This window comes from Pteropus medius, unplaced genomic scaffold, assembly GCF_902729225.1.
Source record: "Pteropus medius unplaced genomic scaffold, Ma_sr-lr_union100, whole genome shotgun sequence".
NCBI lineage: Eukaryota > Metazoa > Chordata > Mammalia > Chiroptera > Pteropodidae > Pteropus > Pteropus medius.
This window is the reverse complement of record NW_024344436.1, coordinates 5,024,089-5,037,204: the sequence shown is the minus strand read 5'-3', so window position 1 is coordinate 5,037,204 and position 13,116 is coordinate 5,024,089. Positions and strand designations below refer to the sequence as shown.

Here is a 13,116-nt window from a genome sequence, read left to right as displayed (position 1 = left end):
TTTTTTTTTTTAACTGACACCATTTAGAGCAGTACATGTGAGCGTTTCAGATAAAAGACTTTACTTCTAGACCGTGACTTCATCACAGCAGAAGCTGATGAGGGGCACATGGGACTGTGTCACACTAGTCTCTCTAGTTCTGTGTGTTTCTAATTTTTCACAATAGAAAGTAGGAGAAAAAGACATAAAGACAACCAAAAGACAACCGACACATTGCAATCAGGTCTTCGCAACATCCAGCAGTAAAGTGATATCCTTTGTCTATAAGATGCTCTTATAAATCAATAGGAAAAACCAAAACCCCAACTCAAAGTGAGTAAAGATCATGAAGAAGGGATGTGGCCAGAGAGACAAGATGCAAAGCAATAAGCTTAGAAACAATCACGAGCATGTGCAAGAGCACAGAAAAGACTGATAGGAATGCTTCTTAGGTTGCAGTGGCTCCTGGCCCTCAAGCTACTCTCCTGCTATAATAAGAATGTAAGAACGAGATGGCAAAAGTAGATACCCAACCCAGCTGGCTGCCAAGCGAGCGAGGAGGCTGAGGGGCCTGGGCTGTGTCACCACCCATCCAAATGAAGCAGCAGGATTTTCAGGGAGCGGGGAGAGCCATAATTGCATTCATCCTGGAAATCAGATTACCTCAGCAGAGGAAGCGCCTCTGCCACACTGTACCAGACACCATGGTGAGGATGGAGGGCAGACAGAGATGGTTCCTTAGTGACCTCCTCCTGCCTCCAGGCTGTCCACATGGACCCCCAGCAGCACACATCCCATGATCACATGGAAGATGACTCCCATGTGCAGGGAGAACAGAAGATATTCTTCCCAAGAGTTTCTTGCCTTATGTTAATGGGGTGCCCTAGGTCAAGCACTCATCAGCCAAGGCAGGTGGCGGGGGGCGGCCCTGGGCAAGTGTTCCAGGAGGACCTGGGGATCTGGGCAGGACCGACACAGCAAGCTCAGGGTCAGGTTAAGGCAAGGACACTTCTGGGTGCCCGGGAAATTGAGGTCTAAGGAGCTGAGAGCCTGGGGCCAGGGCTGGGGCTGGGGAGGGGCCAGGGCTGGGGCTGGGGAGTGGCCAAGGGACTGCAGGTCCATGTGACAGTGGCAGGCCAGGGCAGGTGAGCATCCCAGCTGCTGCCCCTCCTCCATGGGAAGCCCAAGCCACAGGGAGCCACCACAGGAACTCCTTAAAGGGTTTCAGCCTGAGATTCCCACGGGGGCAGGTCATAGACTGTGCTTCCTGTGCCATCTGTGGCATCTCTCAAGTCTCCTTGGTTCCCTGAGATTCATCTGTGAGGGCTCATGGGATGGAGATGGACAGCAGTTCTCCAGGCTTCTGGATGGGATTCAGGGCAGCACCCTCACTGCCTCTTCTGCATTTGACGCAGATTGCAGCTGCAGCCTGAGGGCTATCCTCTACAGGCTCTGAGTGTGGGTTTGAGCAGCGAGGACCTACCTTCTCTGAGGTCCCTGCAACAGCCAACTCAGGGGCCCCCCAAGGACCCAAAGCTCCAGGGTTGAGGAGCCATGGGGCTCCAGGCAGGGAGGGCTAGAGGCTGGCAGTTACAATTCTCTGTTCACCTGCACTGGCAACCCACCCACTCCAGCCCCAACCATGAACGGGAAGCCTGGCCTTTAAGAGAGGGGTTGAGTCCCAAGGTGCCCCACTGTATAGAATTGGCTGACCTGCTGCCTCCACCACCTACCCCAATGGGCACCCAGACTGCAAGGTGACCTGTGTGGCTCCCCCAAACCTTCCGGCAGAGTCCCACTCACCACCCCTCATCCATGTTAGGAAGAGCAGAGCAACATGTGGGGACAGTTATGAGGGCCCAGACTCAGAACCTCACTGCTCTAGAAATCAGATTTCCCCAGCAAAGAGGCCAAGGGACCGGTCCCTGGGCACAGGGACCAAGGCATTCCCAAAGGGCCTGAGGCTCACAGCCAGGCTGGGATCAAACCCAGACAGATCCAACAGCAACTAGGGCCTGGGAGCCCAGCCCGAATCGAGGGGCCAAGGGATCTGTGTGATGCCCTGATGGCCCCACCAAGGCATAGAAAGGGCAGCTGTCTAGTCAAGCTGAGGGTCACAGCTGGGCAGTATAGCCAGCACCCACACTGGCCACTGGCCTGTGTGCACCAGTGCCCTCTGCCTGGAATGCCCTTTCCTCCCCACACAAGGTGAACCCCCTTCTCTCCCTCTGTCACCATGGCAACACCCAGGATTCTTAAGGAGGGACAGAGCCTCTTTGTGGTGGTACAAAGCCCCTTTGAGGGGCCATGGTGGTGCAGCCCCTGGGAGCCTGTGGCCAATAAGCCTCTGAGGGAGGGGGGAGTGAGACAGGGGCCCCTCAGCCTAGCTCCTCTCCCCCCTCCATTACAGAGCCAGGGAAACTGGGGCAGGAGAGTCCTAGGGTTAGGGGCTGGGATATCCCTACAGCCACCTGCCCCAGCTGCCCATGGAAGGGTCCCTGGGACAAGCCCCACGGTCCTGAGGAGTGACTGCTGGGGACTAGGGGACTTGCCACTGTCTTCCCCATCATTCTAACAAGAAGTGCACTCTGCATAGATAAATGGAAAAAGGCACAGGCAGCGGAAACACTCCCGCCTCACTAGACAACCTCCCTGCACACTCCCCCCACAACACACTGCGCTCAGTACCCAGTGGGAACTGGAGGCAGGAAGTCCTCCTGGCAGGCCAGGCGGGTAGGTCAGATGGCTGGAGGTCTGAGACCAGGGCTGCTGAAGGGGCTGTGCATGGAGTCCGGCCAACACTTGGCCCTCCCTTCTCTGGCCTGGCTTTCCCTGCTATAACTACCTCACCCCCATACCTCTGCCTTTGCCTGCCTGCCCTGGGGAGAATTTAGCTAGGCCTAGACAGAAGGGAACCACTCTGTGGCCTGGGGAGATGGGACCCTGAGGGCAATGTGGGTCCAGGGAATGACGACAGGGAACCAGCACAGAGTCCCCCGCTCCAAGTGTGTCTGCACTATCTGGGCTCCAGCTCCAGAGTCAGGCAAGCTCACCTTGGCAGCCCCCTACTCCCTGCCCTGGAGGTGGCCTCAGCCATGGAGCCCCACCCTGTCCTAGCCTACAGGTCCCTCCCACCCTGACTGCTGCTGACCAAGCACTTGGCAGAGCCCCTGAATGCTGGGCACCCTGCCTGACCGGCCCTCCCAAAGTGACCTCAGTCTGACCCACTACAGCTTTGCTAACTAAGCCCCTGGGGTTGGGGGATCATGGCCCCAGGCGGCAGCACAAGATGGTGCTGGCTCCAGGAGTGATCCATCCCTTTGTAGAGAGATCCACACAGGTCCCAGGGAGGGGCAAGGGGCCATCCGGACACAGTAGTGTCCCTCTGAGTCAGCAAGCACCCCCTGCATCCCTACATTGGCCTCCACTTCACCCTCCTGGCTAGCTTTCCTGTCGGCATTCCTGCTGGCTGCTGACACTTTCTCCAGCAGCTGGATGTGCCTGCACAGACCATTATCAGCAATATCAGACAAACATATTTCAGCAGAAGATAGCTCTCCCGGGTCCCCCGGGTGGCAGGATCTGCCCTGGGTGCTGGGGTGCTACAGGAGGGTCTGTGCAGGCTGGGTGCTTCTGTCCAAGATCCATGGTCCAGCCACGCCTGCCTGTCACAGAGACCTCAGTGTGTACCAGAGGCTCGGGCTGCTTGCAGACTGTGGTATCAGGAACAGGACTGGCCTCTTGGTGGGGGAACAGCCTTGCCTGGTGCTCGGGACAGTAATAGGGTGTGCCCAGGACCACTGACCCTGAATAGGAGCCGTAGAAGGAAGGGATGCTTGGAGGATGGGGAAACCCCAACATAGCTCAGCCTGGGGCCTCGCCATTCAGGGAGATGAAACCTGGGGTTCAGCTGGATCGCCTGCAGCCCCAGAAGAAGATTCTCTGGGAAGAGTGAGATCTATGGGGAAACTGGCCCTCATTCCCTCATCAGGGAACAACATTGGGGACTCAAGCAGGGAGATTCCAATGGGCTTCGCCTGCACAGCACCCACACACAGCCCAGTGAGCGGGGCCAGGCCAACAAGCAGCACAGGTGTCAGGATGACCCTCCAGAGCCTGTGGGCAGAGGCAGAGTGGCCGTGGCTAGCTGGTTCTGAATGGATCAGAGGTAGGTATGCTCTGGGGAGGGAGGTTCCAGGCCCTTCCAGCTTTGCTCCTGACCCACTCATCTTCTTCTGGGGCCGCAGGTGATCCAGCTGAACCCCAGGTTTCATCTCCCTGAATGGTGAGGCCCCAGGCTGAGCTATGTTGGGGTTTCCTCATCCTCCAAAGGCTGGATCCCCTCTGGTCTGCCTTTGCCCGGAGTCTCAAGTGGCCTCTAGCCAGATCTGGCTTCTCGTAGGGCCCTTAGGGACACTCCTTCCCTCCCAGAAGCTCAGCTGAATGCCAGTCTTGCTGCTTCCAGCCCCCCTCCCCTGCCTGGGAGCCAGCTCTGCTGTTCTTGAAGCTCTGAGTGCCCATGGCAACAGGTCCAGACACTACCAACCTCTAGACAACAGCAAAGTCCTGCCTTTCATATGCAAATGACCCAGTGGGATAGGTCAGGGGGCGCTACCCCACCCCCACCCAGTGTCCCTGTCTGGCTCCCCCAACCCACACACATGTAACATGAGAGCCTGCTGGGAGTCAGCTTGTCTGTGGCCAGCCCCAGCCACAAGGAGGCAGAAACACTACAGAAGGCTTACTGACTATTTGGGAACTTCTTAAAACCCACCTGCAGGCACACGCATGTGGCCACCCACACAATCATGCATACACATGCATGCACGGCTGCCCTTTGGGGCCTCACCTGCCCTACCAGAATATCGGCAGTGGGTGGCTTGACAGTCCTGACAGGTCCTTGGGAGGAGGAGAAGGTAGAACTCTGGCTCTAATGTAGGGAGGAGGCAAGAGAATTAAAAATGTTAATCAAGCTACAATCAGAGACTGCAATATGCTGATCAGCTCTGTATCCAGGCCAGAACACCTTCAGAACAAAGGAATATTTCTACTGGAATTGCTAACAGCTCATTCTCCACACCTGTGAAGGAGAAACAGGAACCAAGAGTCATTCCCCATGGCTAAAACCCTGGATTAAAGGCTGAGAACTGCCAGCAGGCCCTTCACTCTACATATTCTTACCTTTTTATGCTACATACTCTTCCCCTTCCTCACTGTATGTCCATATCAAAGGAAATGAGAACTAAAGAATGACATATAAACTGAATTCCCTGAATATTCAGGGTCCCTTTCAGTGCCTTTACTCTCTCTGTCTCTCTCACTGTCCTTCTCACTCTCTGCCTCTGAGAGAAAACCACACTGCCTGTAGAGTGTTATCAATTTTCTAATAAACTTTCCTTTTGACTCTAACTCTTTACTCTCTGCCAAAGGACTCTCTTCTTCTCTTGGTACAGGGCTTGGCTCTACGTCACTTGGGGAAATATGCCCTGTACTGCATCAGCACATCAGCCATCGTGGCTCCTGGTGAGGATCAGCGGTCCTGGGCAGACCCCATTACTATCCTGAGCACCTGGCAAGGCTTCCCCGCAACCAAGAGGCCAGCCCTGTTCCTGATACCACAGTCTGCAAGCAGCCCCACCCTCTGGTACACACTGAAGTCTATTTATGATGGGCAGGGGTGGCTGGGCAATGGACCCCCCTGTAGCACCCTGCCACCCAGGGGACCCAGGAGAGCTGCCTTCTGCTGAAATATGTTTAGTGCATTTATTAGCACAAATATTAGAGAATAGCTGATATGTGTCCTCAAAAAGTTAAAGACGGTGTTGAACTGATGAATTGAGAACAAACTATAATGAAAAAGAATACTCATAAATGAAGAAGATTCTGAAAAACACGGCAGAGGCAGCAAACAGCAGATAGGGCTCAGGAGAAAAACAACATAAAGTGAGGTAGCAGAAAGCAAACCTGAGGCACTGCTTCCAAACCAGGAGAAAATGATAGAGTTGATAAAAGAGAATTCAGGAGATGTGAAAAATGGATCCTAGAGCCAAGCTTCCACATAACAGGAATTCCCCCAAGGGAGAAAGAATTGAGGTGGGATGCAAAGAAATGGTAAGAAATCACCCTCAACGGAGAAGGCCTCTTGTGGAGCTGTCATTGTCTAGGTGGGAATCTGAGCTTTCTGTCCAGAACACAATCTGAGAAAACTGTGGACATGTCTATTCCTGGCATTTTACAATTCATTCTCATTAGGTTGATGTTTCCTCAGGCCTCTTAAATGTGCGGTGTCTGTTCTGCAGTGTAGGAAGGAGGCCCGCATAGCCTGATGTCCCCAGGCCTCATATGCTCCACTAGGCTGTCCACAGCCCTGGAGGGGCCAGATATCGTCCATCTACAGATGTCAGCTGCAGCAGTCTGCTGCCCACTCACCATCTCTTGTGTGGCACTCTTTCTTGGAAAGGAAATGCTGACAGCTTTGTTAAAACAAACAAAATGCCTTGCCTCCTTAACTAGAGATCTTTAAAAAGGTTAAACTGCTCTGAAACTTAAGGAGACATCATGGTGAAGTTTCTGGATTTTCAGAGTAATGATTTGCCACTCACATAGTTGGTCTTTCCCTAGAAGACAGTGACATGGCTCACTGGAAACCTGAACTACAGCTTTAAGAGCAAAAAAGAATAATACAGGAAAGATGGCGCCCGCCTGCCCGCCCGCTGGCTGCGTGGGAGGAAAACTCAACACAAGGATAATGATAGCTGTTCCTCCAGCTCTCGCCCTGAAGCTACACAACTCAATCCCTCCCTGTATGTCCCTGGTGCCTCCCAAGCTGCCATCACTCCAATGGAGCCCAGGGTGGGTGCCTGTGAGTGAGTGAGTATGTGTGCAGGCCCTTTAAGAGGATGCCTGGGTTTCCAGCAGCCTTCTGTCTCACCCAAAAAATGGAATCCCTGATGATTTTCACAGCAAGATGTTGTGGGGACTCCTCTTCCCTACACTGGTGCTCCAGGCTGGGGAGCCCAGTGTGAGGCTGGGACTCCTTGTTCCTTGCGGGGGACCTCTGCAGCTGAGATATCCCTCAGGATTCCCAACCGCCACATGTGAGTGTGGGGCCAGCCCGTTTTTATGTCTTCGCTCTTCCTACCAGTCTTGACGTGGCTTCTTCTTTATATCCTAAGTTATAGGACTTCTTTTCAGTTAGTCTTCAGATGGTTCTCCAGGTTGATTGTTCTATAATTTAGCTATAATTTTGATATGGTCATGGGAGGAGGAAACCACAGCATTTACCTACTGTCATCTTGACCAGAACTCTTGAGTTACTTACTTTTAAATTTCGGTATTTCTTATATTATTAGATAGTAACAAAATAAGCTCTTCATGAAATTACCATTCACTATGTGCAAAGCTAAACAAGCTCTGTATCCATCATGTTTCTCGTTATTTGTTTTAATCAAAAAGGTAATTTTTCCTCAGCATAATTTATATGAGTTAAATCAATAAGTTCTTCCATATTTAGAAAATACTATAAATAATTGTCTTGTTTCTACCTTTCTATTTTAAAGATTGTTTAAGAACAGATTTGAAAAATCTGGTTAAGTATTTTAGCTTGATTTCATTAAAATGATTGTTATTATTTTCGTTGTTTTGTTTCTTTCATTCTTTTAGGACTAAGGACAGAATTGACTTTTGTAAAATGTAAATGACCTACAGAAAAGGAACAAAAGTGTATGATTAATACATACAACCCATATATTTAGGAGAGAACTACTTTACAATACATTTTTTAAATAGATAGTGTAGTAGAGAGATTCAGGAAAATATATCAGTGTAGTATAAAATATGCTTTTCTCATTTTCTGAGTTTTATTTCAAGATGCATTTTGGGTTCAGATATAATCAGTATATAGGTAATCAAGATTTTCTTTGATCTCCAGCATAAAACACTCTAATCAATGATATGATATACGTATTTCTACCAAACTATAATGAAAATGTCAATAAGCATAGTTTTATAAACAATCTTAGAAAGACTTCAGTCAAAAAAGTAAAATTAAGAAGTAAAAGTCAAAATTGATAATGTTGATGTAGAGTACGTTACTAAATTTGTCTGAGCCTTAGTTTTCTCATCTGTAAAATACTTTTAATACCTTCCTCATAAATCTGTTATGATCTATGAATACAATTACAATTAAATACAATTATAAATTTAATACAATTAAATACGACTATACATATTTAATGTATAAGAATTAATGTATTATGTGTTATATGTTACATACACTTAATAAGTGCCAAGTACTATTCAATTTTTGATAACTTAAATATATAAAATAAAAAATACTTAATGCAACTTCAAAAAAAAAAAAAAGAGCAAAAGGAAGAGAAAGAATCAAGAATTTGAAAGGCCTAGCTAAAACAAGTGCTTTGAGGAACTTGCAAGCAGAGGCTCCAGGCAACACCCCTTGGGGAAAAAGGGCTGCTAAGAGGTCGAACTGCATTTTCCAACAATAAAACTGATGCTCTGAGTGCCTCAAGATGGCTTCAGTTGTCTGTAGTCTTCTTCTGCCAGCTGCCCCTAGAGAGTATTTTTATTGTTGCAAGAAATCTGTGGATCCATGGACTTCGAGGGGGCAGGTGTGAATCCATGAAATACAAAACAAAGCCCAACCAAGCCAAAAATCCACACACACAACACACACACATATGTGAAATGATAGATATGTTAATTAACTAGATGAGGGTAAATCTTTTCACAATGTATATGTATACCAATCATCACAATGCACACTTTAAGTATCCTACAATTTTATGTCAATTATACTCAAGAAATCTGGGAGGGGAAAAAAGGAATATTTTTAGTTAATTTAATTTTACAAATTCAGTTGCTTAAAAATAAACTTGAAAATGTTCGAAAAACCACACTCACTTGTTTCTTATGCATTTTTTTGTGTAATATTTTATTCCTTTTCCCCTTGTATAATATTTTAAAATGAAAAGATTATAAGAGAATACTATATATACCAACGAATTGTATAACCTAGAAGAAACAGACAAATTTCTAAAAATACACAATCCACCAAACCTGATCCATGAAGAAATAGAATATTGGAGCAGACAAATCTCTAACTAGTAAGGAGATTGCATCAATAACCAAAATCTTCCAACAAAGAAAGAGCCAGGCCCAGATGGCTTCATTGGTGAACTCTACTAAACATTCAAAGAACTAACATTTGTCTTCCTCAAAATGTTCCCAAAAATTGAAAAGAAGGGAATATTTCCTAACTCATTCTATGATGCCAGCATTACCCTGATATCAAAGTCCTAATAGAAAACCATGGAACGATATTCCATATGAACATTTATGCAAAAATCCTCAACAAAACACTAGCAAACTGAACTCAGCAGCATAGTAAAAGGATTGCACACCATGACCAAGTAGGATAGATTCTTAAAAAAATCAAGGATGCCTTAACATAGGGGTCTCCAACCCCCAGGCCATAGGGTGGTACTGATCCATGGCCTGTTAGGAATCTGGCCACACAGCAGGAGGCGAGGGGCGGGCAAGCAAAGTGAAGCTTCATGTGTATTTGCAGCTGCTTCCCATTGCTAGCATCGCCGCCTCAGCTCCACTTCAGATCATCAGGCATTAGATTCTCATAGGAGCACCTATCCTTGGTGCCAAAAAGGTTGGGGACTGCTGCCTTAACATATAAAAATCAATCAATATAATATATCACACTAACAGAATAATGGGGAAAAAATGATCATTTCAATTGATGTACACAAAGCTTTTGACAAAATTCAACACTTTCATGATCAAAACACACAAAACAAACTAAGACTAGAAAGGAATTATCTCAACATAATAAAGATTATATATGGAAAGGTACATCATAATACACATGCTACATATCATACTATATATACACCACAGCTAACACTAAACTCAGTAGTGAACAACTGAAAGCTCTTTTCCTGAGACCAGGAATAAGAGAAGGATTCTCACTTTTGCCACTTCTATTTGACATAGTATTAGAAATCCTAGTGAGAGAAATTAGGCAAAAAATAATAATAATAATAAATTAATTAATTAAATTTTAAAATGAAATAGAAAGTATCCAAATTGGAAAGGAAAAAGTAAAATTATTTCCATTAGCAGACAGCATGATCTTATATGCAGAAAATTCTAAAGTTTCCACAAAAAAAAAAACTCAGAACTAGTAAATGAGTTTGGGAAAATAGCAAGATAAAAAATCCATAAACAGAAATCAGTTACATTAACAATGAACAACCCAAAAAGGAATTTTTTTTTATAATAGCATCAAAAATAATAAAATACTTAGAAATAAATTCAGCAAAGGAAAAGAAAGACTCATAAAGTGAAAACTACAAAATATTGCTGAAATTAAAGATCTGAAAAAATGGAAAGACATTCCACCCTCATGGACTGGAAGACTTGGTATTGTTAAGATGGCAACACTACCCAAAGCAATATACAAATTTAATGCAATCCCTAGCAAAGTCTCAATGGCATTTTTACTGAAATAGAAAAATCTATCCTAAAATTCATATGGAACCTCAATGGACCCTAAATAGCGAAAACAATCTTGACAAACAAGAGCAAAGCTGGAGTTCTCACACATCCTGATTTCAAAACGGTGTGGTCATGGCATAAAGACAGACTTATAGACCAATGAAGTAGAATAGAAATAAACCCTCTCACACATGGCCAATTGAATTTTTACAAGGGTGTTAAGATTATTCAATGGGAAAAAGAACAGACTTTTAAACAGTGGTTATGGGAAAACTGGACATCCACATGCAAAAGAATGAAGTTGGATGCTTACCTTACACCATATTCAAAAATTAACTCAAAATGCATCAAAAACCTAAATATAAGACCTAAAACTATAAAGCTCGTAGAAGAAAACATAAAGAAAAAGCTTTGTGATATTGGATTTGGCAATGACTTCTTAGCTATGATACCAAAAGCACAGGCATCAAAAGTAAAAAGAGATAAACTGAACATGTTCATAGAAGCATTATTTGTAATAGCCAAAAGGTGAAGCAACCCAAGTGTCTATCAACAGATGAATGGATAAATAAAATGTGTTATAGACTTATAATGGACGATTATTCCAACACTGATACATGCTACAACATGGATGAATCTTGAGGACATTATGCTAAGTGAAATAAGCCAGTCAGAAAAAGACAAATACTGCATTATTCCACTTATATAAGGCATCTAGAGTAGTCAAATTCATAGAAAGAGAAAGTAGAACGGTGGTTCCAGGGGCTGGGAAGAGGGGAGAAATGGGTACTGTTCTTTAATGAGTAATGGAGTTTCAATTTTTCTGTTGCCTCAAATGGAACTGATAGTGGTAGTGGGTGGGGACAGAGACCACTTCAGCCTGTACTGGATTATGGGTCAGAGCTAAGCGGCTGCCAGCACAGCACCTGGCATGAGCAGGTACTCAATTTGTTTCTTCTGCATGAAGGAAGCAAGGATGAGCTTCCTTGCTGGGGAAGGGTGCCCAGGTGAACAGAGACCTGTGGCTTCCATGCCTAGGCTGCCTTGAAGAATCAGACTATGTGCCTTACACCAGGGGTTTCCAACCCCTGTGCCATGAGCCAGCATGGGTCCGTGGCCTGTTAGGAACAGGGCCGCATAGCAGGAGGTAAGCAGTTGCGAAGCTTCATCTGTATTTGCAGCTTTTTCCCAGTGCTAGCATCACAGCCTCAGCTCCACCTCAGATCATCAGGCATTAGATTTTCAAAGGAGCACCCATCCCTGGTGCCAAAAAGGTTGAGGACCACTGCCTTACGCAGAGGCCAATTTTTGCAAGAAACTGGAGAAACCTCAGATGGACTGCCTTGGGGTTAGGGTTGGATGCTACCTTAATGAGAGCACCTCTGTATCTAGAATGACACATGGGGTGGGTCATAGAGACCTCACCCAGGCAGAGTCTGCTGAGTCTGGATGTAGGTGTAGCAAGGAGTGAGGCTAGCGGAATCACAGGGGCCAGGTATAGCTTTTATCCTGGGGGGCCGAGGGTGCGCATCTCTCGGCGGTTGTTGGGCAAGAGAACCAGGCCCAGCTCAGGAGCTTCCTCTGCCCTGGCTGAAGCAGCTCTTCATCAGCTTCGGGAGAGGGGATGGTGGACACTCCTTCACTCCCATCCAGCCCCCTTCCCCTGCCCAAGGCTGCTGTCCTCAAACCTTATGTGTCTGGCCTGAGGGTTACTCCTTTTTTCCCATCAGCTGGTGGAGGTGGCAGAGGGTGGGAGGGGAGGATGCTCTCTCTGAGCTAGCAGAGCAGGACAGGTAAGGTCAGGGCAGGGGAGAGTCACCAGGAGCAAGAAGACATGCCAGCTTGCATGCTGGGCCCAGGATTCCTCCAGGGCACAGGGCTGCTGCCTGCGTCATAGGTCACACAGGTCACACAGGCCTCCTTCTCTGACACTGCGCCCTGGGGCATCACCCATCTCTATCCCCAGTAACACCAAACCTCTGGAATACCTGCCTCTGTAAAGACAAAAGCCTAGAAGCATAAAAGATCAATTAAAAATTAACTAATGCCCCTGTTTCAAAGGTTTGGCGAATAAACGTCTGGAATTATTTCTTGAAATACAGATATTTTGAGTTAGTCTTGTTACAAACAATAGCTCCCTGCAGACAAGAAAATGCCAGAGAACTGTCATTAAAAACACAGGGAAGGGAAGGTGTATTTGCTTGGAGCAGGCCTGGGAACAGCCCTCCCCTACCCACTCAGCTGGCTGAGTCTCAGTTTTCCCATCATAATCCCTTGTCCCCATGTTGGGAGGTCCAAGAGGGAAGGTGGTCTTGGTCTCACCCAAGTCCCTGGCCCCAGCTGGGACTGGGGCTGTGGTGGGCAGGGGGCAGGGAAGGCCCAGCTGGGAGGAGGTGGGCCCAGGTTGGGCCCTGGCCATGGCCCTGCCTCCCCTGGGGCCCTGGACTTGCCTTCCTGGGTGTTGATGAGCCTGCTCTACCCCCAGGAGGTGACAGGTGAGGCTGGTAGTATGTGCCCACTGACTGGGGGGCGGGGAGCATGGCCTGCTCTCTCCCAAGTATTCAGGAAAGATCCTTTGCCTTAGAAGGCTCTCCTTAGAAGGCTCAG

At 47.2% G+C, this 13,116-nt stretch overlaps 1 protein-coding gene across 11 annotated transcripts in view; it reads right to left on the bottom strand.

Moving 5' to 3' along the window:
* ARVCF (ARVCF delta catenin family member) overlaps positions 1-13,116 on the bottom strand; it is a 50,158-nt gene that overhangs the window by 25,385 nt on the left and 11,657 nt on the right. The gene's annotated exons all lie outside the window — the stretch shown is intronic.